At 37.1% G+C, this 25,536-nt stretch overlaps 1 pseudogene; it reads right to left on the minus strand.

The window, feature by feature from the left end:
* Nucleotides 1-21,287: 21,287 nt before the first annotated feature.
* LOC115501416 lies at nt 21,288-21,976 on the minus strand (annotated as a pseudogene).
* Between the last annotated feature and the right edge of the window lie 3,560 nt (nt 21,977-25,536).

Below are 25,536 nucleotides of genomic sequence, written 5' to 3' on the forward strand. Positions count from 1 at the left end.
AGAGGTTTACAGCAACCATAGGAATGTTGTATCCCAAGAAAAAGCAACTTAAAGATGTGAGGAAAATTTGTGGCATTTTTTTCTAGACTTTGCCCCACACTCTCTTTCTGTCATGCCAGCTGGCTTGTAGACAGCTTGTGGAAACTTAGTTCCTGATTACAAAGGGAGGAGAGCAAATGTCATTTGCAAGTTATTGTGCAGTTCTGTTTTAACCTGACTGGGATCAAGTTAAGTCCAAAGGCAGGAACAAGCCAATGACCCAGCTCAAGGGCATTCAGTCAGGAGAAATACTCTCTTACTTGGGAGAGGGTTATTCTTTTTGTTCACTTCAGGCTTTCAACTCCACATCTGCTCTAGTCACTATATGATTTAAATGCTAACTTCATCGAAAGTCACCCTGACAGAAACACCCAGAATAATGCTTGATAGATATCTGGACACCTTGTGGATCAGTCAAGTTGACACATAAAATTAACCATCACAGGGGTGCCTGCTGGCTTGGTTGGAGAAGAGTATGACTTTTGATCTCGGGGTCATTGCATCTGAGTCCCATGCAGGGTGTAGATATTACTTAAATAAATAAAACTTAAAAAACATCAAATTAACCATCACAGAGTGCACATGCAAATACAAGCAGCTCAGTGAGCGCCATAGGATAAATTCAAAAAGGCATATGTGAAGACACATTATAACCAAAAAAGCTGTTGAAAGTCAAAGACAAAGAGAGATTGTTCACAAAAGCAGCAAAGTTACTCAACACGTACAAGGGATCTTCAAAAAGATTACAAGTAGACTTTTCAGCAAACACTTGCAAGCCAGAAGGTAGTGGGAGGATATATTTAAAGTGATAACATTTAAAAATATATATTGCCTGAGAATTCTATATCCAACAAAACTGTTGTCCCAAGATGAAAGAGACAGAAAGACATTCCCAAATGAACAAAGCTGAGGCAGTTCATTACCATTAGGTTTGGCCTATAAGAAATACTAGTGGGAGTCTTTCTTATTGAAACTAAAGGTCACTACATGGTAAATCAAAGCCATACAGAAACATGAAATTTTCTACTAACGGTAAATATATGAGCAAATATAAAAATATATATGATTGTAATTTTGGCATGAAACTCCATGATTTTATTATTTGTGGGATTTAACAAAAATAGTAAAAAAATTTTAAAAATATAAAAAAATAATTATAAATCTATGTTTACAAAGATAGGCTGTGCACAAGTATAATTTGTATCATCAACAAAATTAAGTGGACGGTGTGGAGCTATTAAGGAGTAGTCTCTCTTTATGCATTTCTGTATGCATAAAAATTAATTTATTACACATTTATTAATTTATTTATTTTACATTTAAAATTTAATTATTTTACATTTAAAAGTAATTGTTAATTTATTTTGCATTTAAAATTAATTCTTATAACATTGGGATGTTTTATGTAAGCCCATGGTGAACACAAAGAAAAGACCTATACAATATATATAAGAGGAAATAACAAAGGAATTAAACTATGTCACTACAAAAAATTCACTGAACATAAGAGAAGATAGTAAAGAAGGAAATATTGGACAAAAAAGCTATAGGATACACAGATAACAGAAACAAAATGGTAATAGTAAATTTTTTCCCTTTCAGTAATTATTTTAAATATAATGCATTTGACTCCTCAATCAAAAGATAGAGATTGGAAGAATGGATATAAGCATAGGACCCAACTATGTATTGTCTAAAGTCATTTTAGAACTAGACATATGATTAGGCTGCAGTGAAACATGGAATATTCCATGAAAATCATTACCAAAGGACAGCAGCAGTGGCTATACCAATATCAGACAGAAAAGACTTTAAATCAAAAACAGTCATAAGAAGGACAGCTGGGTGGCTCAGTCAGTTAAGCATCTGACGCTTGGTTTTGGCTTAGGTCATGATCTCATGGTTCATGAGTTTAAGCCTTGCATAGGGCTCCATGCTGGTGGTGTGGAGCCTGCTTGGGATTCTCTCTCTCCCTGTCTCTCTGCCCCTCTCCTGTTCATGCTCTCTAAATAAATAAATAAATAAATAAATAAATAAATAAATAAACTGTGTAAATAAATACAGTTATGAGACAAGGCAGCAAATTATATAATGTAGAAGCATCCACATCAGAGCTCCTAAAGATGTGAAGCAAATATTGACAGTATTTAAGGGAAAATAGACAGCTCTACAATTATAGTGGGAGACTTCAAAATAGCCCACTTTCAATTATGGACAGAATAGGCCAATAGCAGACTGATAAGCAAGTAGAGGACTTGAATGACACTATTGGCCAATGAGACCTAACAGATGTATACAGAACACTTAACAGAAGAATACACATATTTCTTAAGTGCACATGGAACATTTTCCAGGATAATCCATATATAAAGTTGAAAAACAAACCAATACATTTAGAAAATAGAAGTCATACAAAGTACTTTTTCCAACCATAATGGAATAAAAATAGAACTCAAGAGCAGAAGGAAAACTGGACACAATCTTAAACAACTAATGGGTCAAAGAAGAAATCCCAAGGGAAGTAGGAAACTATCTTGAGGCTAATGCAATTAAAAACACAACATACTGGGGCACTTGCATAGCCCAGTTGGTTAACTGCTTGACTCTTGATTTCAGCTCAGGTCATGATCTCATGGTTCCTGAGATCACGCCCCTCACTGGGCTCTGCTCTGACAGAGCAGAGCCTATTTGGGCCCTTTCTCTCCCTGTCTCTCTGCCCCTCCCCTACTTGTTCTCTCTCTCAGAATAAATAAACATAAAATCTGTATTAATTTGAAAAAAAAACAACATACCAAAATTTCTGGGATGTGTTGAAAACAATGCTAGAAGGGTCATTTATAGTTATAAATGCTTACATTAAAAAAGAAGAAAGGTCTCAAATTGACAATCCAAATTTGCATTTTAATGATCAAGGGATAAAAAAATAAATTGAAACCCAGAAGAAGAAAGAAATGATAATAATTAGAATAGAGATAAATAAAAATAAGAATTAAAAAAAATGTTTATTTATTTACTTTGAGAGAAGAGCAATGTGAGTGGGAGAGGGTCAGAGAGAAAGAGAGAGAGAGAGAGAGAGAGAGAGAGAGAGAGAGAGAGAGAAAATCCCAAGCAGTCTCCACACTGTCTGCCCAGAGTCCATTGAGGGGCCCAATCCCATGAACTGTGAGATCATGACCCAAGCTGAAATCAAAAGTTGGATGCTTAGCTGACTGAACCACCCAGGTGTCCCCAAATTAAGAATTAATAAAAGCAGAGAAAACCTTCAAAACCAAGACTAGTATTTTGGAAAAAGATCAACAATTTGACAAATCACTAGATAGATTGATTAAGAAAAAAAAGAGGGGCGCCTAGAAGGCTCAGTAGGTTAAGCGTTCGGCTTTGGCTCAGGTCATGATTTCATGGTTCATGGGTTCGAGCCCCACATCGGGCTCTGTGCTGACAGCTGGGAGCCTGGAGCCTGCTTCTAATTCTGTGTCTCCCTCTCTCTCTGTCCCTCCCCTGTTCATGCTGTCTCTGTCTCTCAAAAATAAATAAATGTAAAAAATAAAAAAAACTTAAATTTAAAAAAAAGAGACAGGAGTCTCAAATAGCTAACAGCAGAAATTGAAAAGGGGACATTACTACTAATTTTAAAGAATAAAAAAGAATTTAAAAAGATTATATGTTTACACCAAAAATTGGATCACCTAGAGGAAATTAACAAAATCTTAGAAACAGGGAACTTACTGATTGAATTATAAATACATTTTAAAAATTCAACCAACTTATAACTAGCAAGGAAATCTAACCAGCAATCAAAACCCTCCCAAAAAAGAAAACCTCAGAACCAGATAGTTTCACTGGTGAATTCTACAAAATACTTTAAGAATAATTCACACTGATCCTTTTTAAACTCTTCTCCCAAAATGAACAAGGGGGAATATTTCTGATTTCTAAGATGTCAGTATTTCCCTAATACCAAAGCCAGACAAAGATACTACCAGAAAGGAAAACTATAGATCAATAATCCTGATGAATAATAATGGAAAAATTCTCAAAAAGTAGTAGGAAACATAATTGAACAGCATATTAAAAGGGTTATACACCATGTCTAATTTGGATTTATTTCTAAAATGTAATATGAAAATACATATGAAAATACATCACATTAATAGAGTGAAGAGGAAAAATACATAATCATCTCAGGTGATACAGAAAAAGTATTTGACAAGATTCAATGCCTGTTCATGATTTAAAAAAAAAAGGGGGAAAAAAAAAACAACCTCTTAACAAACCAGGAATAGAGGCAAACTAATTTAACATAATAAAAGCCGACCATGAAAAAGTCAGAGCTAACATCATACTTGAAGGTGAAAGATTACAAACTTATTACTTCTATTTAACATAGCATGGGAAGTCCTAGCCAGAGAAATTATACAAGGAGCCTCATGTTGGGCTCTGTGCTGACAGCTCAGAGCCTGGATCCTTCTTGGAATTCTGTGTCTCCCTCTCTCTCTGCCCCTCCCCTGCTCTCACTCTGTCTCTCTCTCCTTCAAAAATAGATAAACATTAAGAAAAAAAAAAAAAGAATGCTGAAAAAAACCTGCTTAGTTGCAGGACATGAAATCAACATACAATAATAATAATAATGTGTGTGTGTGTGTGTGTGTGTGTGTGTGTGTGTGTGTGTTTTACACCAACAAAAAGCAAATTAAGAAAACAAATCCAGGAGTGCTTGGATGGCTCAGTGGGTTAAGCATCTGACTCTTGATTTCAGCTCAGGTCATAATCTCATGGTCATGAGATCGAGCCCCATGTTGGGCTCTGTACTGAATGGAGAGCCTGCTTAAGATTCTCTCTCTCTGTCTCCTTCTGATCCTCTCTCCTGCACACGGACTCCATCCATTTAAAAAAAAGGGGGGGCACCTGGCTGGGTGGCTAAGTCGGCTAAGCGTCTGATTCCCAGTTTCTGCTCAGGTCGTGACCTCACGATTTCGTGGGTTCAAGCCCTGCATTTGGCTCTGTGCCGACAGTGCAGAGCCTGCATGGGATTCTCTCTCTCACCCTCTCTTTCTGCCCTTCCTCTGCTCACACTGTCTCTGCCTCTCTCAAAATAAATAAATAAACTCAAAAATTTAAAACAAAAGAGAAAAGAAAACAAATCCATTTACAATAGTATCAAAAATACTAAAATACTCAAAATATTTAGGAAAAATAACCAAGGAGGCAAAAAATATGTACGATGAAAACTATAAAACATTGCTGAAAGAAAGATACAAACAGATGGAAAGATATTCTTTACTCATGGATCTGAGGACTTCAAATTAAGATGTCAGTAAGACCCATAGGGATCTACAGATTCAGTGGATTCCCTATCAAAATCCTGGTGGCATTTTTTTTTTGGTGGAAATAGAAAAATCAATCTAAAATTCATATGGAATAGCTCAAACAATCTTGGGAAAGGTGAACAAAGTTGGAGGGTTCACACTTCCTGATTTCAGACGTATTACAAAGCTGGTGTAATCAGAGGGCCCCGAATGAGCAAATGATTTTCTTTCTTTTTTTTTAAATTTTTTAAACATACATTCATTTGTTTTTGAGAGACAGAGACAGAGCACAAGCGGAGAATGGGCTGAGAGGAAGGAAACACAGAATCTGAAGCAGGCTCCAGGCTCCAAGCTGTCGGCACAGAGCCCAACGTGGGGCTTGAACTCACAAACTGCGAGATCATGACCTGAGCCCAAGTTGGTCGCTCAACTGACTGAGCCACGAGGAGCCTCAGCAAATGATTTTCAATAGGTGTGCAAGTCCATTCAATGAGAAAAAGACATTTTTTTCAAGAAATGATGTTTTGAAAGTGTATATGCATATACGAAAGAATGAAATTGGACCCCTACCTTTTACAATATATAACAATTAACTCCAAATGGATCCATGACCAAAATGTAAGTTCTAACATTATAAAAATCTTAGAAGACAATATGGGGAAAGCTGCAAGACACTGGATTAAGCAAGGATTTCTTGAATAGGACACCAAAAGCAAAGACAACAAAAGAAAAACTCGAAGAATTGAGCTACATCAAAACTGGAAATCTTTTGTCATCAAAGGACCCAATCAGCAGAATGAAAAAGTAATCCACGGAATGGAAGGAAATAGTTACAAATCAGATATCTGATAAGAGATTACTATCCAGAATATTTAAATAATTCCTACAGTTCAACAACAAAAAAACCTGATTTAAAAATGGGCCTAGGACTTGAAAGGACATTTCTCCAGAGAAGACCTAAAAATGGCCAATAAGCACATGAAAAGATGCTCAGTACCACTTATCATTAGAGAAATGCAAATCAAAACCAAAATGAGATATGTTCTCATGCTTATTAGGATTGCTACTATCAAACAAACAGGAACTAAGTTTTGGCAAGGATATGGAGAGCTGTAATGGCTATACCCGTCTAGTTGGAATTAAAATGGTACAGCAAGTATAAAAAACACCAGGGTAGTCCCTCAAAAAAATAATAATAGAATTACTATATAATCCAACAATTCTATTTCTAGGCCAGAGGAATTGAAAGCAAGGACTTGAAGAGACATTTGTACAGTCGTGATCATAATAGCATTATTCACAATAACCAGAGATGTAAGCCCACCCCCTATGGACATTGGGAGATAATTAGATAAACAAAATGCAGTGGATACATACAATGAAATATTATTCAGCTTTAAAGGAAAGCAAGGAAAACGCATGCTACAACATGGACGAACCTCGAAGACCTTATGCTAAGCTGAAGAAGTTGGTCACAAAGGACAAATATTGAATGATTCCATGTGTACGAGGTACCACAGGTCATAAAATCCATAGAAAGAGTAGAAAGATGGTTTCTAGAGACGGGAGGGAGAATGGGGACTTATTGTTTAATGGGTACATTATAGTGCTTTGCACTTTGTAAGTGTTTCTACAACTGCTTTTTCTCTTAGTTTGAAACATCAGAGTCCTGGTCAAACTTTTTTTTTTTCTTCTGATCCTTACATCATATGTCATCATTGCAAGTGATATAAACATAATCCAGATATTTTAGTTAATACAACGTTCATAGGAAACAACCTTGCTTTTGTTACCCCTACTATATGGAAAAGTAAATAATGTGGTTATATGATTTATTCAAGGTGACAGGTATAGCGAGATTTGAACAGAGACCAGACTTTGGGTACTAACAGCCATAAATTCTTTTCTCCGGAAGTTGCTTTCCTCACTATGTGTCTGCTTACCTTTCTTATAGTGGAGGCACATGTTTTACTCTATTTCAATCATTTCTGGAAACCAAAATCTACTCTCAAGCATTTTGGAAAGAATGACTCTGTGCTCCTTTGTGGTATTTATCAAATAATCAAATCTAGATTGTTTGATTTCATGCAACAGAATCCAACTCTGGTTACCTTAAGGGAACACTTTATTGGAAGGAAGTGGATAGTTGATGCAATCCAATTCAGGCTTACGGAAAACAGGAACTAGGAGAACCCTAAAGTGAAGTCTTCTATGGGTACCATTACTAGAATCAGAATTTTCGATTACTTTTTAGGGGGGGTACGATATGTTCACTTTGCTCAAGACTTAAATGTTGAAGTGATTCCCATTGTTCCATCCCGCCTCTAGACTGGGGAGAGCCAGCCCTAGATCGGGTGTCAGACCTGGGCTGTGCAGAAAGGTGAGGGAGTGTTTCCCAAAGGCAGACCAGAAACCGATGCATGATGGGCAGGAAAACCATGGAGCTCTGCTGTTTCCCTAACCTTCTGTTCTGTGTTGCTGGATATAATGACTGTCATCAATCAAACAGAAGATCAATATGTTAAATTTAAAACTACTCCGTGATAACTCTCTTTTCGGTAATTTTTCTCTCGTGTTTGCTTTCTCTGGAAAGCCATATTCGGACAGGAATGGCCCTGGTAAGTTTCTCATGGACAAAATATTTCAAAAATTAATATGTTTATAAACATGTTTGCTGCAATTCTAAACTTCTTCAGAAGAAAAAGGTGAATGATATAAAATTCCAGTTTCTATATTCACCATGTATGTATTTATCATTATTTTATGACTAGTTTACCCTTTATCTTTAGGTTCTAATTTTTTTGCTTCCTTTTTCACTAATAGAATTGGATTACTTTGTTTTGAACTAACATTTTATGGCAATAATTACTTTCATTCTAATTAGATAATAAAAGGTACACATAAAAAATGTTAGGCAAAATGTTTAACCAAATAACAAAAATGTTTAATAAAGTTATATCCCATTATAGCCTCATTCTAAAACCTGCCTGAAAGTATCTATTACTAATAATGCAGTTATTATTTTGGGACTCTAAAGGAAATTTTTCTAGAGGGTAAATCTTTATTCATTAATATTCCTATTTTATACATCCCTGAGTCCAAAAGAGCAGAAAAAGAACTATTAAAAATGTAATTGCTTTGAAGCAATGCTTGTGAATGAGATAATCACTCCTATTAATGCTTTATGTGTTATCACCATCACCAAATCTGTCAGGGGCACTTTGCAAGCAGAACGCTGTGCCACATATGGACCAAATGGAACATTTCCTAGTATTTATTTTTGATTATTTAACTTGATATATTTACTTTCCAGGTGACTTGTAATAGACTATCAATTAGGAGTTGTTTATTCAACTCAACTCAATTCAAGTTGTTGAGCTTAAGATGAGCTCAAATAAGAATAAACTGGATACAATTCTTGGTACACAGTGTAAAAAAACTGGAGAAAAAAAACACAAATACTTGACAATTTATTATTCATATAACATTTGAAATCATTCTTATGGGGACTTCTTTTTCATATGTAGATCTACTTACTTGACATTTTTTACTAAAATTCAAGTTTTTTTATGGCTAAGAAAACAGTATAGTACAAATATACCAATAAGGTTTAAACGTAGAACACTCACAGCTTAGAAACAAAGTTTTATTTAAAGTAAACATTTACCGGGGCGCCTGGGTGGCGCAGTCGGTTAAGCGTCCGACTTCAGCCAGGTCACGATCTCGCGGTCCGGGAGTTCGAGCCCCGCGTCAGGCTCTGGGCTGATGGCTCAGAGCCTGGAGCCTGTTTCCGATTCTGTGTCTCCCTCTCTCTCTGCCCCTCCCCCGTTCATGCTCTGTCTCTCTCTGTCCCAAAAATAAAATAAACGTTGAAAAAAAAAATTAAAAAAAAAATAAAATAAAGTAAACATTTACCATAACATTTTTCAGTATAGCCTTAGCCTTGACTAATTGCAGGCACTGTTTGAACAACAGAAGATGTCACCCAGGAGTGCAGTTTAGATAATTATGGCAAATCGGGAAAAAGAAACCTGTGTTGATATGGGGTGATGTCTTCAACCAAGGGATTCTGTCTAGGGAGAGGATTTGCAGGAGTCTGGGGTGGTTGTCGTTCTGAGGTCAGCAGCACGTTGGTAGAAAAACTCACATGTGTATGTGTGTTTGTGTGTCTGCCTGCATGTGTTTGAGATGGTCAATGGAGATTGACACCTGGCTAACATGGAATCCCAGCCTGTATCCCGAGAGAAGGGACAAATGTGAGCCCCTCAAAAGAGAAAGAATAGGCCATCCTGCAAATCCTGCTTATCAGCCTTGGGAAGCCTGTTTTTTAATGTCTATTTATTTTTACTTTTGAAGGAGAGAGAGACAGACAGACAGACAGGGAGGCAGAGCATGAGCAGGGGAGGGGCAGAGAGAGAGGAAGATACAGAATCTGAAGCAGACTCCAGGCTCTGAGCTGTCAGCACAGAACCGGACACAGGGCTCAGACTCATGAACCGTGAGATCATGACCTGAGCTGAAGTCGGAGGCTCCATCAACTGAGCCACCCAGGCGCCCCTGAGAAGCCTATTTTGAGGTTAGGAGCCAGAGCTGAAGCCCAGTCCCGGTCACATGAAGACTAAAGACTAGCTTATGAAAGAAGTTTTAGGAGCTCACCTTGCGTATTTCTGACCTAGGGCAATAGAGTAATTCCCAAATTTCAGCTTCTAGACAAGATCTTACAATACAATGCCATTTATTTTCTCAATGACTTAGACTATCGTTTCTCATGAACCAATACAGATGGCGATTCCCGCAGCTAGAAAGTGTGGGGTCAGAAAGGGCTGATAAAATACAGTAAGTAAATTGATGTACTCTATTATCTATGCATTAGATTTGGAGATTTATAGGAAAAAGTGAAAGCAACAGTTGCATGTGCCTTCTCACCAAATCCATTATTCTCTCATCTCATGTGATTAATGGTAACACCATGTAGTAACTCATCTAAACTGGAAACCTGGATGACCTATGGACTTCCATTTCTTCTGATTCTTCAAATCCAGCTGGCCACTAAATCTTGTGAACGCTACTCCCTTCAGACCTCAAAAATGTGTCTGCTCTTTTTTTCTCCATTTCCTTGGCAAAAACTTAGCCCAAGCTGTCATTGGAGGATCACCTTTGCGCTTAGGGACATAAGTCTCACCTATATCTGATTTATATAGTAGTTAGATGAGACTTCGGGCTTTTGAGTTGATGCTGGAATGAGTTAAGATGTTTGGGATGGAATGAAAGCATTTTGCACGTGAGAAGGACATGAATTGTGGCAAGTGCAGTGGAATGTGACAGACTGAATTGTGTCCCCCCAAAATTCATATGTTCAAGCCCAACCCCCACATGACTGTTTTTGGACATAGAGACTGTAAGGAAGTAATTAAGTAATTAAATGAGGTCATAAGGGTGAGACCTTGATTTCATAGGATTAGTGTCCTGGTAAGATGAGTCTTCAAGAGCTTGCTCTCTCTCTTGCTCTGTGCACAGTAAGATGGCGGCCGACTGAAAGCCAATAAGGGAAAGCCCAGAGAGAACCTTGGTCTTGGACTCCCAGACTCCAGAACTGTGAGAACATACCAGTCTTCCATTTAAGCTGTCTAGCCTCTGGTATTTTCAATCAAGTTCAGCTTGATAATACAGATTTTGGAGGACATCCATTTCCTATATCCTTGTCTTTACCTATTACAATATTCCTATATTAATATTGTTCTTCCACAAACTAAATTGCTCATAGATGTTCAAATGAAATGTTCTGTTTTGTTTTGATAGCTTTGTATTTTTAAACTACTATTTTTTCTTCTGGAGTTAGTCTTTTATACTTTGTTCTCCTAATAAATGTTAATCCATTAATACTAAGCTAGAGGTCTCCCCCCTAGAATAAAGCCAGTTAGCACTGAGTAATGTACAGAAAATTGAATCACAATCTTGTACACCTGAAACCAATGTAACACTGTATGCTAACTGTACTAGAATTAAAATTAAAAAAAAATACACACACAAAAAACGAATAAAGCCAGTGGACTAGTCTCTCCTTGTATTAGGTAACTGAATTTACTGAGCCCTTCAAAATGGAATTCATGGGGCAACCTGGGTGATTCAGTTTGTTAAGCATCTGACTTCAGCTTAGGTCATGATCTGATGGCTGGTGAGTTTGAGCCTCGCATCAGGCTCTGTGCTGACAGCTCAGAGACTAGAGCCTGCTTCAGATTCTGTCTGCCCCTTCCCCACTCATGCTCTCTCTCTCAAAAATAAATAAACTTAAAAAAAATGGAATTTGTTATTTACGGGTACCTAGAATGTGTGTTAGTTGGTAAAGTGTAGTTTGGAACTGAACAGACATATATTCAAATCCTAACTCCATAATTCATTACCCCTTATAATGCAAATAAATTCTCCAAGTATATTAAATATGAGAATGACTTCTTATGTTAATGTAAATTTTAATTGAGATCACACGTTCATGTCCATGTATTTGATGCTAAGAACATAAGTTTTCATGTACTGTTAACACACAGGGTTTGACCTATATCGAGCTGTCAATAGTTATTGTAATAATTGCTTATTGCAAGAATGAACAAAGCAAGTGAAGTAGTGAAGAATTGGAAGCCAAAATAAAACCAACTAAAAAAAAAATAGCGAGAAAGAAAGCCAATGCAAGTCCAGAACCAGAAGTGACCCTCAAGAGTAACAGGAAACATCTCAGAAGGTGTGACATCCTCTGAGCTTCGAGGGTGATTTTTCATACTGTACCCTGAAACATTTGGCCCATTTTTCCAAAGCTCAAATACAAATGTGTATAACTTATTATTGTAATGTTGTATGTTGCTCCTTGTCACATATCATACTTTCTGAAACCTCATTTTCCTTTTCTGATTTAAAAAGACAGTCAATATTTCAGGGAGCGCATGAAATGGATTATATTTTGTAATTAAGAGCAGGTGAACGTTTCAAGAAAAGTGCAGTAGAGGCAGATTTTGATGGATAGAACATATAAATCAGAAGGCAGAGTTTTTATGTTTATTTTTTTTTTAAATATGGTGAACAACCTTGAACCAACAGAGTTATTCACTTACCTGAGAAGACTTACTTACTTACCTGAAAGACTAAAACCATGTGTGGGAAAATTCCCTTTGCAAATTTCTCACAAAAGGATTCAAAGTTATGTAAGAAGGATATAAAAATAAATTGTAAGACTGAAGTACCTATATGATAATTGATCAATTACATAGCCCTTGCATATGTGGATTTTAGGAGACAGTCAACACCAGTGTGTAGATGTATAAATCATTAGAATCCACATGGTCATGGGAACTACAGACAGCAATAAACATCTATACAACGAAGAAAATTGAGCATTAGGGATTGAAATGGGGATAATCAATTTTTCAATGCAGAGGAAAATGACTTCAAAAGTAGACTGAAAATCAGACAGCTTGTTGAAGAAATAAATGAATGATAAATGGGCAGTGAAAGTCAACACAGGAAAGAGTATTAAGAATAAGGGAGTGGTTAATAGTTTAAAATATGGCAGAAAGAATGAATGAAATCAACATGGAAGGGTTTCCATTTGGCACATTTTTAAGCTTAGGAAGAAGCATGTCAGTGGGATGATGATGGCAGAACCCAGATTATACTGGCTTATTGAGTGAATTACTGGTGAATCATTAAAGACTTTATATAAATTTGCTTTTCGGGCAATATATTTATTTTGAAAAGGAAGGAAAGGGATTACAAAATGCTGTTGGTGTATAGCCAGGGAAGTTAATTTCTTGTTAGTATTTTTAAGCTTTTATTTTGAATTGTGTTAATGTTTATTTATCTATTTTGAGAGAGATAGAGAGAAAGAGAGAAAGAGAGAGAGAGAGAGTGTGTGTGTGTGTATGTGTGTGTGTGAGAGAGAGAGAGAGAGAAGATGAGCAGGGGTGGGACAGGGAGAGAGAGAGAGAGAGAGAGAGAGAGAGAGAGAGAGAGAGAGAGAGAGAATCTCAAGCAGACTCCATGCTGTCAGCACATAGCCCCATTCAGGGCTTGAACTGATGAACTGTGAGATCATGACCTGAGCCAAATTCAAGAGTCGGATACTTAACCAACTTAGACACCCAGGTGCCCTGGTAGTTTTAAGCTTTAAAGCACTTCAGAATATGTATGTACGGGCTCAGGAAAGGTAAAGAATAAGAGGAAGGTGTTAAAGATTATGAAGAACAGGAACATTCAATAGAAGAAGATAGAGGCAAGAGATAAGTTCTAAATGTTGGGGTTTTAGAAAGCTAAATACTGCAATCTATTTCCTACCTTGATGTCACCATCCTAAGCAAAAGATTAAACTCAACTTTATCTATGGCAGTAAGAACTGACCAGTGTGATCCAATGTGATCCAATAAGAAATACTTAACATTGCTATATTATATTCTTGCTTAAATGGCTTAATTGAATCCCAAGTAAATCAGGGCATTCTACAAGGCCACTGGTCTTCCGTCTTCATAACAGTTGGTGTCATGAAAAACAATGTGACTAATTTACCAGTAGGTGACTAGATAAATAAACGTGAAGGGACCATTCACAAAAAGAAGCAAGGAAACATAACAATCCTATGCCTACATAAACTTTGATCAAGTTCTGGAATAATTATTATTTAAAAGACTATGGCATATATTGTAAAGTAATTGAATGCATTTGTATATGGATTGTACACTTATTAAGTGACACAGTAGAAACGTTGCTATTTTCGGCACATAGTATTGTAGTTTGTAGGAGAATATACACACCCTTAGGAAAAGTGTGTTGAGTATTTTGGGGGTGAAATGTCATGATATAGAGACAGGCAGATGGAGATGAGGTGAGCAAATGTGGCAAAATGGTGACAACATTTGGTAAATCTTGGTGAAAAGTATAATAGTATTTACTGTACTATTTGTTTGGTTTTTCTGTAGATGTTTAAGTTTTCAAAATAAATCCATGCAGGAAAATAAAAGTCTTCCCTTTTTCCTTTTCTGAGTCTTGATACTAAGGAAAAAGTTAGGTAGAAAATAGACTTCTTGATTTACAGTTTATCTTCATTATTCACATAATCTGTATTTGCAAGTTCACCTACTCGCTGAAAGTTATTGGTAACCTCAAACTCAACACTTGTGAATTTTCATGGTCATTGGCTCACATGGGAATAGTGGTGAAGGTTTTGAGTTGCCAAATAGGCACATTCCTAGCTGAGATTAAACAAGGCAGCATGCTCCCTGCTGATTTCTGCTCTCATACTGTAGAAAACCCCTGCCTTTGCATTGTCTATGTAGTGCCATATTTTTTTGTCTTTTCATTTGTTTGTTTTTTGTTAATGATTTGGCTGTTGAACCTGCCCCCGGGCATCCTGCTGAATGCCATTTCATGACTTAAATATTATTAAATCTATCCTTGCTGCCCTTTGACTCCCAAACCTACACCATCAGCAGTTAATTTTATGTTGTTTTCTATTGTTTTCCATTATTAATACATACTGGTATTTTTTCCCCTCAATCACTTTGCAAGTTTTTAATAGAGAACATACCAGTTATGTCTAGGCTCTAATGTTCAGGCAGAAATTCAACCAAGCAAAACTTGACAAGCTCCCTCTCTCTTCTTTCCTGAGGTGTGGGTGTTTTGACAGGCTCTCTTACGCACTGACACACACAATTTTGCTTCTTTTGCTTTGTTTGTTTCTTGAAGTTCATTTTATATGAAGAGATCCCAAGTAGGTGCGCACAGCATGCATGTGTTGTGTGTGTGTATGTACGTTCATATTACCTAATTCTATGACTGGGAAGGGTCCGTGATGACGAACTGAGCCAAGTTCTTGTCTCTTTGGAGGTCCTGCCTGATACGTGAGTACAATGATACACTACAAAGTCAGAAACAGATGGAAAGGACATCAGACTTAAAAGTTCTTCCGGAAACCTATGGATGAGAAAAGCAACCCCATAGTCAGTGAGCCAAGAGTATAAACAGAATCTTTATGGAAGAAGATATCAGAATGTCCACTAAACAATGCCAGGTGTCAACTCTCAGACGTGCAGTGTGCACAGTAGGGCTCCGTGTGTTTACAAGCCAGGCTGGCAACATTGGCAAGGTTGTCATAGGAGGTGCCAAATGTGCACGGGGAATGTGTGGGCACCAGCGGGGGTGAGAGGTGTTCATGGGTGGTTTTCATCTGGAAGCAGTGTTTAAAAGTATAAGGGTATGCCTGCGTGGTTCAGTCGGTTGAGTGTAGGACTTGATTTTGGCTCATGGTTATGATCCCAGAGTTATAGAATCGAGCCCCACATGGGGCTCCACGCTGAACATGGAGCCTGCTTAAAATTCTCTCTCTCTATCTCTCTCTCTCTCTCTCTCTCTCTCTCTCTGCCTCTCTCCCCCAGCTTGCACTCTCTTGCTCTCTAAAAGAAAAAAAAAAAGAAATAAGTTAATTAAAAAACTAAAAGTACAATGATTTATTGTACAGAAATGCAAATTAGGGCACAGCCGTTTAATTACAAAGAAATTTATCACAAGATTGCCTCTCATAGAAATTAATAAATAAATAGCTGAGACTGTCCGTTCGAGTCAGTAAGGAAAGTAGAGGGAGACCACATGAGGGGATAGTATGCAGCTGTAATAAGGACACAGAACTACATACAAATATATGCATTATCTTAGAAACTTCAAGATATGCTGTTGAACAGCAGTAATGATAAGAAGATAACAAAACTCTCCCCTCTTCTCTCTGCCTTTCTCTCTCTCTGTTATTCCGTGTAAACACACAGACACACACACACACAGACACACACACACACACATTTATGATGTCCGTATAAAAACCAGCTCCAGAAATCAAAAAGAATTATAAGTGCAAATGCTTAAGAAGGCCTTATGGTAATCAAAAAGTACAAACCTGCAGTTAAAAAATTAAGTCCTGAGGATGTCGTGTATAGCATGGTGACCATGGTTAACAATATCGACTGTGTGTTTGAATGTTGCCAAGAGAGTAAATCCTAAAAGTTCTCATTATAAGAAAACAAAATTGAACCTGTGAGTGGTGATGAATGTTCACTAAACTTATTGTGGTCATCATTTTATAATATGTGCGTAGATCATATCATTATGTTGTAAAGCTAAATACAATGATATATGTCAATCATATCTCAATTTAAAAACTAAAAAGAAAAAAGGAATGTGAGTGTAGTTAAGCTAAATGAAAAAACACATTTGAGAAAAAAATAAATAAAATAATATAAGCCAGAGAATTTTCTGGAGGCAAATTACCATGTTAGGCAGTGAAATCTCAACCTCTTGCAGGCTGTTTCTTTTCTTTCTTCCCACCTTCTTTCCTTCCTTCCTCCCTCTCTCCCTCCCTTTCTCCCTCCCTTCCTTCCTTCCTTTCCTTCCTTCCATCCTCTCTCTCTCTTTCTTTTTTAATGCTTATTTATTTTTGAGATAGAGAGAGAGAGAGAGAGAGAGAGAGAGAGAGAGAACAAGCCGGGGAGGGGCAGAGAAAGCAGGACAGAGGGTCTGAAGTGGGATCTGTGCTGAGCAGAGAGCCCAATGTGGGGATGGAACTCATGACCTATGAGATCATTACTTAAGCCAAAGTCGGATACTTAACCGACTGAGCCACCCAGACACCCCTGTTTCTTTCTTTTTTTTTTTAGTAAGACATTATCATTTTCAGATTCATTTTACAAAGAGTACAAGATTTGCAGGCATAAGTGCACCAAAAGTCCTATATATATAATACTAACACATTTTCTTTATATTTTTTTCTCATAAAAAGAGCAGATAAAATTTACCCAGCTCATTTAAGAGCATTACTATTGGCAAGATTTTCCATATTAATAGTAGTATAATTAATGGAGAGAAATATTTCATTAAAGAAAATTGGGATTTTAAATATTTAGGTTCTTAAGATTACTCTATCAAATCACCTCACAGCGTCATCAGCAGGCATTTAGGTGAGGAGGACGGGAAAATAAGGTGTAATCCTTACCCTCAAGGACTCAAAATCTCTACTATTCTTAAGAATACATCAAAGTAATTCCCACTATAATAATAATAATAATAATAATAATAATAATAATAATAATAAAAGCTTGTAGGGTATAGTGTTTATTAATAAAACAAACAGGAGGCTTACTTGGTTTAAAAGTATAATTGATTTGATTTCTCAAGCAGTTTGCTCCAATGGATTTACTGGGCATTTTGTTTGGTTATTGTCAATCATCTATTTATCTATTCACCATTTATAGAATATTCTGTATAGCCCAGGCACCACATTAAGTGTCAAAGATTTAGAACAAACAAGTAATCCTATGGCTTGTTCCCGAGGGTCGGTTGTGTTAGCGTCTTCGTAATGAGTCTGGGTGTTGCAATGGGAGTGCGTAGGACAATGTTAGCATAGTCTCTCTTCTCCCGACCTTAGAGTCAACCATGGGTCTGAAAGATGCCCAGTTGTTAAAAAGAAAAGAATGAAAAGGAGGGCCTGCCCAACTGTTCACCCTTCTATGGAGAGTGAAGAGAGAAAGCTTTCCAGGTTCTGCTTTTTATACTGCAACAATGCATTATTTGATTCTTTAGATGAGTCTATATTTCTATATCATAGAACATAACAGCACCAGCAAATGCTTATAAGAAGTCTGAGGCAGGGAGTCTAAATCCAGATGAGCCCAAGGAAGAGGCAGAATATAGATGGAAAGCATCAGAAGTGGAGCTAGGACACCAGAGCTCAGAAATGGAGCTCAGAATGGAAGCTATGGGCAGGTGGTGGAAACTTCTCCATGGGGTGGAGCATGATGTCTGTTTTGGGGTTTTCATTTTGTTTGTTTTGCTTTGTTTTTAATCTTATACAGAATCATATTACTCTTTAAAAATGGAGAAACTATAATGGCTTAAAAGCTTAAAAAGATATATACAAATGTAGGCTATCAATTTTCTAAACTGAAAGAACGCTCTCTCATTAGTTAATCAAAAACTTTATAATAAACAAATCCAAAAGTTCTCGGCATTGAGACATTTCATATTGGAAATTTTCGACTGAATAAGGGCAGAATCTTAAAAATCCTTGATATAATAGCTCATAATTTTTGCTGAGGGATCCCTTCGAATGATGGGCACTTAGAATTTAGAGTTCACAGGTAGTCATATACCGGTTCCCAAGCCCCAGCCAAGTTCTCTGGGGCTGAGATCTCTGTTATGGACTAAAGATCTTTCACCCAGCACTCCCCACCCCCAACAACTGCGTATATTGAAGCTTCAACTTCAAGTGTGGCTGTATTTCGTGTAAGGAAGTAATCAAGGTTGAATAAGGTCAAGGCGGGGGGGGGGGGGCTGATCCAATAGGATTAGTGTCCATATAGGAAGAGACCTTGAGTGCCATGCCCCCTCTGTGACTGTGCACACCAAGGAATTGCCTTATGAAGACAGAGCTGGGAGATGGGCGTCTGCAAGCCTATAAGAGGACTCTTACCAGAAGCTGAAGCAGGAGAACCCTGATCTTGGACTCCCAGCCTCCAGAACTATGGGAAATAAGTTTCTGTGTTTACGCCACCCAGGCTATGGTATTTTGTTATGGTGGCCCAGATAATCTTATGCACAGTGGTATGAGAGATACACAGACAACTTAGGGTATATGACACAAAGAAAATCAACTATTACTATTTTGCCCTTATATTACAGTCCATAGTTTCAAAAGATTCTCTATCTGCAACAATCATTCACTTTATCCCGCCCCCCCCCTCGCCCCTTAAGGGGAAAAAAAAAAGAATTCCAAGAGCTTTATAATTAAAATATCTTCATTTTAATAATCATTATCGCTTCCCAAAACAGTTGTGTAAGACACATTTCAATTAAAATGGAGGATTTGGGGCGATGAAAGAAATTTAAACTACTACAGTGCTTAAGACATTTATTATTCAAAAGAAAAATAGCCTAAATCTGTAAAAGGTTTAAAATAAAACATCATATTTCAGGTATAGCTATGAACTAATGTTCATGATCTATAGAATTCAGTCAAGAGACTATTGTTTGGCAATAGTGTGACCCACCTGTGCTCTCTTACAGAATCTCTCTTTGGAGAAATGGGGGTTAGGTGGGATGAATTTCAATGGCATTCAACAAATAGCTCCATTGTACTTTTTTTAGAATTCTGTTTAGAGTCACTTTTCCTCTTGAAAATAGAATTCAAGAAACACAAATCTATGAAAGAGTCCCCTCTTCGCTATTTCGATGCTAGTATATCTTCCTTATAATTCACACTGCCTGTGGATCTATTCTTAGGCTAAGACACTGCTGGACTTTCTTTATTCCTTTTTAGGAGGAAAAACATTTTCTGATATTCAGTGGAGGGGATAAGAGGACACTGGAGATAACCTTTAGGCAAAAACTGAGGTAACAGTTGAATGTCCAGTGGTGTGGTGGTAGGGGTTTTTTGGTTTGGAACATTCCATCTCTTTTTGTTTGTTAGTTTGTTTTTCTTTTGTTTTCAGAAAGGCAGATCTCCCTAGTTTCCCTAAAAAGGTGTCTGGGACACTGAGATGAGACCATGTCCTGGACAACAGAACAACATCTCAATAGTTGTGAGGCACAGAGAGTATAAATGCCACATTCCATGAAGTGAAGGAACTGAAGTATCTAAAGTGATTTGCTAAAATTCAGTCATTGCCTGCAGATACTGGAATTTTCCAAGCAAAGCAACTAGTGTATGTCTTGAATAGGATATACCTCCATAATTTCTGATGCTTTTGAGATAGAATGGTGCAGTTATTTCATTAAGAAGTTTCTAGGGATTTACTGGGATGCTGTGGAGGGACATTATGGACACATATTATCAAATATACTGATTTACCAGTTAGCATTTGAATTTCTCCTAATTAAATTTCTTTTTAATCTGTGTGCATGTGTTTCTGATTTATTTTTACTTTTTCGGCCCTGACAGCACCGAGAAGTCCAAGTCTTTGTAAAAGATATTTTACAAGGCTTACAGGTCCCCTGCAGGATCCTGTAGGGTCCTGTAGAGAGATTCTGATAAATGCCACTGCTCAGGGATCCACTGAGCTTTTCCATGCTCTATCCATGCTTAATCTTCTTAATGGATACATTTTCATACTCATTTGGATTGAAGCTTGGTGATTGGTCATTGGGCTCCTAAGTGATTGGTTGGTGAGATTTTGAATGTACTTGCCAGTGTTTTTAGGGAAAGTAGAAATCATCAAACTCATTCACAGACACTCATTTTCAGACTCATTGTTGCTTTCTCCTAGTTTAGAAAATTTGCTCCTTTATTTTGCCTGAGAAGTGTGCGATGAACATCCACTGTCAAATGGAAATTGTTAACGTTACTTGAACTGACATCCATCCAACTTTTTTTTTTTTTGGTGGGGGTGGGGGATAGTGTTTTGTTTGTTTTTGTTGTGTTTAATTTTCACTTTTGTTCCCTTCGTGCCTTGATATAAACTTCAATTTTCCCTTTTAGTTTTCTTTATTCTTTTTCCTTCCTTTTTTTTTTTAATTTTTTTTTTTCAACGTTTATTTATTTTTGGGACAGAGAGAGACAGAGCATGAACGGGGGAGGGGCAGAGAGAGAGAGGGAGACACAGAATCGGAAGCAGGCTCCAGGCTCTGAGCCATCAGCCCAGAGCCCGACGCGGGGCTCGAACTCACGGACCGCGAGATCGTGACCTGGCTGAAGTCGGACGCTTAACTGCCTGTGCCACCCAGGCGCCCCTCTTTTTCCTTCCTTTTGCATCGCTATGCTTAGTTTTAGTTTGTTCAGAGGTAGACTCTAAAATGACCTGGTTTAGTAATCCTTCCTGTGAGGATTAGCTTTGGTGATTAATTTCATCCTTGTTCCATTGATAGACATTTGTTCAACGTTTTCAGGAAGTATACGTTTCCTAGCCGATTTGCAAATCTAATTTAATCCAAATCAAAAGATTCATCCGGCAAATGATGGGTGTCCAAGTCACCCAATGTAACATATTTACATAGATTGATAAGACCTTTCTTTAAACTGAGGTGGGCAGGTACAGTTCTAAGGAAGACATTATCTGTAGACCCACCTTCTCCTGGGCTAGAAGATGCAAAATACAATCCAAGTCTGTCTTGAGGAATAGAAGATATTTGGTTTTCTATTTGGAATAATTCTCCTTGTCCCAGAAGTCCAAATTCCTGAAGAAGAACTTATAAATTCTTGGTGAGTAAATCCTTGGCTTTGCCATCACTGTTGGAATTTTCTTCAGGGGGATTCACTGTGCCCTTGGGTCTGAGCAGTTTATTCTGTTTTCTGGGAAGTCACTTTTTCTTTCAAAACCCATAGCTGACATGTGAGGTAGTAATATTATTTTCTCATCCATGAAAGGATGTCCTGTGCTTCTCCCACTTTGGATTTTTCATTTTCCAAGACTACAGTAAACACTGTGTTGTTGTCCTTGTAATTTTTCAGCAGCTTAGAAGTAAGCGTTGGTGATACTTTGGTAGAACACAGGTAGGACAGACGTACATTGGTCAATGTCTGACTAGTTTTTCTTTCTTTTCTCTTTCACTTGTTTCTTTATTGCCTCTGCACTGCTCTGAGGGGACTTTTCAAGGCACCTTTCATTGACCATCTTCTGCCTTGGCCACCACCTCAGCCACCATGGTGACCCTCCTCCTCGCAATCCAAAGCTCTGTAAGGCTGCCTCACAGTCCTGGGCTGTGGCTCCATCTCCCTGCTGGAGACTTCCATGACCACACTCGAAGTTATTCTCCGCATTCACTCATTGGTTGCTTGGGAATCGCTGGATGTCTAGACTTTGCTACAGTCTATCAGATTTCTAGTAAAGGATGAGAAATAGAGTGTTTTTAAAATGAATTTATTTAAGGTAAAAAAAAATCACACATCTCTCCTACCTCTCATCTCACCCTGTGGCAAACACCAATCTGTTGTCTGTATCATGAGCTTGACTGTATATATATATATATATATATATATATATATATATATATACAGGACGAACAAGGACGAAGTATGTATATATATATATATATATATATATATATATATATATATATTGACAGACATTTGTTCAACATTTTCAGGAAGTATACGTTTCCTAGCAGATTTGCAAATCTAATTTAATCCAAATCAAAAGATTCATCCAGCAAATGATGAATATATACATGTATATATGCCAGATTCATCCGGCAAATGGTGAATATATACATGTATACATATATTCCACATGTAAGAGAGATCACATGATATTTGTATTGGTCTGACGCTGCCTGACTTATTTCCCTTAGCATAAAGCCCTCAAATTCCATCCATGTTATTGCAAATGGTAAGATTTCATTCATTTTGACAGCTGAGTAGTATTCCACTGTGTGTCTATGTATGTATGTGTATACATAATATATATAATCAGTTTTTTATCCATTCATCTATCAGTGGACATCTAGGTTGTTTCCATATCTTGGCTATTGTAAATAATGCTGCAATGAACATGCCCAGAAATGAAATTCCTAGATCATATGGTAGTTCTTTTTTCAGTTTTTGAGGAATCTCCCTGTTGTTTTCTACATAAATTTACATCCTTACCAACAAACACAAGGTCTCTCTTTCTCCACATCCTTGTCAACACTTTTTATCTTCAGTCTTTTTGAAAATAGGCATTCTGACTGGTGTGAGATCATTTATCACTATGGTTTTGATTTGCATTTCCATGATGATTAGTAATGTTGAGCATCTTTTTATGTACCTGTTGGCCATCTGTATATCTTTGGAAAAATATTTATTCAGGTCTTCTACTCTTTTATGAATCAGATTGTTTGTATATTTGCTATGAGTTGTAGGAGTTTTTTACATATTTTGAATATAGTTCCTTAGAGGAGATATGATTTGCAAATATCTTCTCCCATTCCATAGATTGCTTTTTCATTTTAATAGTTTCCTTGTTCAGAAGCTTTTTGGTTTCATGTGGTTCCACTTGTGTGTTTGTGCTTTTTTGCTTTTCCTTTTGGTGTTAGTGTCAAAAAGTCATTGCCAAGATGGATGTTAAGGAGGTTACCATCTATGTTTACCTCTAGTATTTAATGGTTCCAGGACTTGCATTCGAGTATTCAATCCTTTTTGAGTTGATTTTTGTGTACTTTTGGGTTAATTTTATTTTTATTTTTTTATGTTTATTTATTTTTGAGACAGAGAGAAGCAGAACATGAGTTGGGGTAGGGGCAGAGCGAGAGGGAGACACAGAATCTGAAGCAAGTGCCAGACTCTGAGCTGTCAATACAGAGCCCGATGTGGGGCTCGAACCCACCAACCATGAGATCATGACCTGAGCCAAAGTTGGTTGCTTAACCGACTGAGCTACCCAGGCATCCCACTTTTGAGTTAATTTTGAATGTAATTTTGTGCATGGTGTAAGATAGTGGTCCGGTTTCATTCTTTTGCATGTGGCTGTCCAATTTTACAGCATCATTTATTGAAAAGACTATACTTTCTCCACTCTGTAATTGTGTCCCCTTTGTCATAAATTAATTGACTATATTTTCATGAGTTTAATTCTAGGCTCTCTGTTCTGTTCCATTGATCTATATGTTCATTTTAATACCAATTCCATACTGTTTTGATTACTATAGCTTTGAAATGTAATTTGAAATCAAGGAGCATGATTAAATTTACTCCGAAGTATTCTTTTTGATGCAATCATCAATGAAATTGTTTTTTTTTTAATTTCTCTTCCTGATAGTTCATTATTAGCATGTAAAAATGCAGCAGACTTTTGTGTATTGATTTAGTATCCTGCAACTTGATTGAAGTGGCCTATTCTAACAGTTTTCTGATGTAGTCTTAGAGTTCTGTCTATGTGATCTCATGTCATCTGTATATAGTGACACTTTTACTTCTTCCTTTCCAGTTTGGATAAATTATCTTTCTTTTTCTAGTTTCCTAATGCTCTAACCAAGACTTCCATTACTATGTTGAATAAAGATGGAGGGAGGGGCATCCTTCTCTTGTTCTTGATGTTAGAGGAAAAGATTTCAGCTTGTCATCATTGAGTGTCATATTAGCTGTATGTTTGTCATATGTGGCCTTTATTTTGTTGAGGTATATTTCCTCTATAGACCTTTTTAAAGTTTATTTACTTCTTTTGAGAGGGGGGGGGAGAAAATGAGCCAGAGAGAGGCAGAGAGACAGGAGGAGAGAGAATCCCAAGCAGGATCTGCACTGTCAGCACAGAGCCCGACCTGGGGCTCAAGCTCACGTACTGTGAGACCATGCCCGGAGCTGAAATCAAGGGTTGGATGCTTAATTAACTGAGCCACCCAGGTGCCCCTCTATACATATTAGGTTAAGAATTTTCATCATAAATGGATGTTGAATTTTGTCAGATGTTTTTTCTGCATTTATTAAGATGATCATATGATTTTTATCCTTCATTTTGTTAATGCAGTTTATCACACAGACTGCTGATTTGTGGATGTTGAGCGATCTTTGCATCCCTTGAAAAAAATCCCACTTGATCATGGTGTGTGATTCTCTTAATGTATTGAATTTGGCTTCTAATACTTTGTTGAGAATTTTTACATCTATGTTCATCAGGGATATTGACCTATAACTTTCTTTTCTTGTGGCATGCTTGTCTGGATTTGGTATCAGGGTAACACTGGCTTTGTAAAATGAGTTTGAAAGAGTTCCCTCCTCTTCTCCGTTTTGGAAAAGTTTGAGGAAGATTGGTATTAATCTTCACATGTTTGGTAGAATTCACCAGTGAGGGCATCTGGTCCTGGACTTTTGTTTGTTGAGAGATTTGTGATTACTGATTCAATATACTTACTAGTAATTGGTCTGTTCAGCAATTCTGTTTCATCATGATTTAATCCTGGTAGGTTGTATATTTCTAGGGATTTTTCCATTTCTTTTAATTTGTCCAATTTCTTAACATATGATTGTTTATAGTAGTCTCTGTTTATATTTATGTGGTATTAGTTATACTTCCTCTTTCGTGTCTAACTTTTTCTCAGTGCCCTCTTTTTCTTGGTGAGTCTGGCTAAAGAAATGTGTACTAAATTTATCTTTTCAAAGAAATGGCCCTTAGTTTCATTGATCTTTTCTATTGTCTTTTTCATCTCTACTTCATTTATTTCTGCTCTAACCTTTATTTTTTCCTTTCTTCTACTAACTTTG

Source organism: Lynx canadensis, chromosome A2, assembly GCF_007474595.2.
Source record: "Lynx canadensis isolate LIC74 chromosome A2, mLynCan4.pri.v2, whole genome shotgun sequence".
Taxonomy (NCBI): Eukaryota; Metazoa; Chordata; class Mammalia; order Carnivora; family Felidae; genus Lynx; species Lynx canadensis.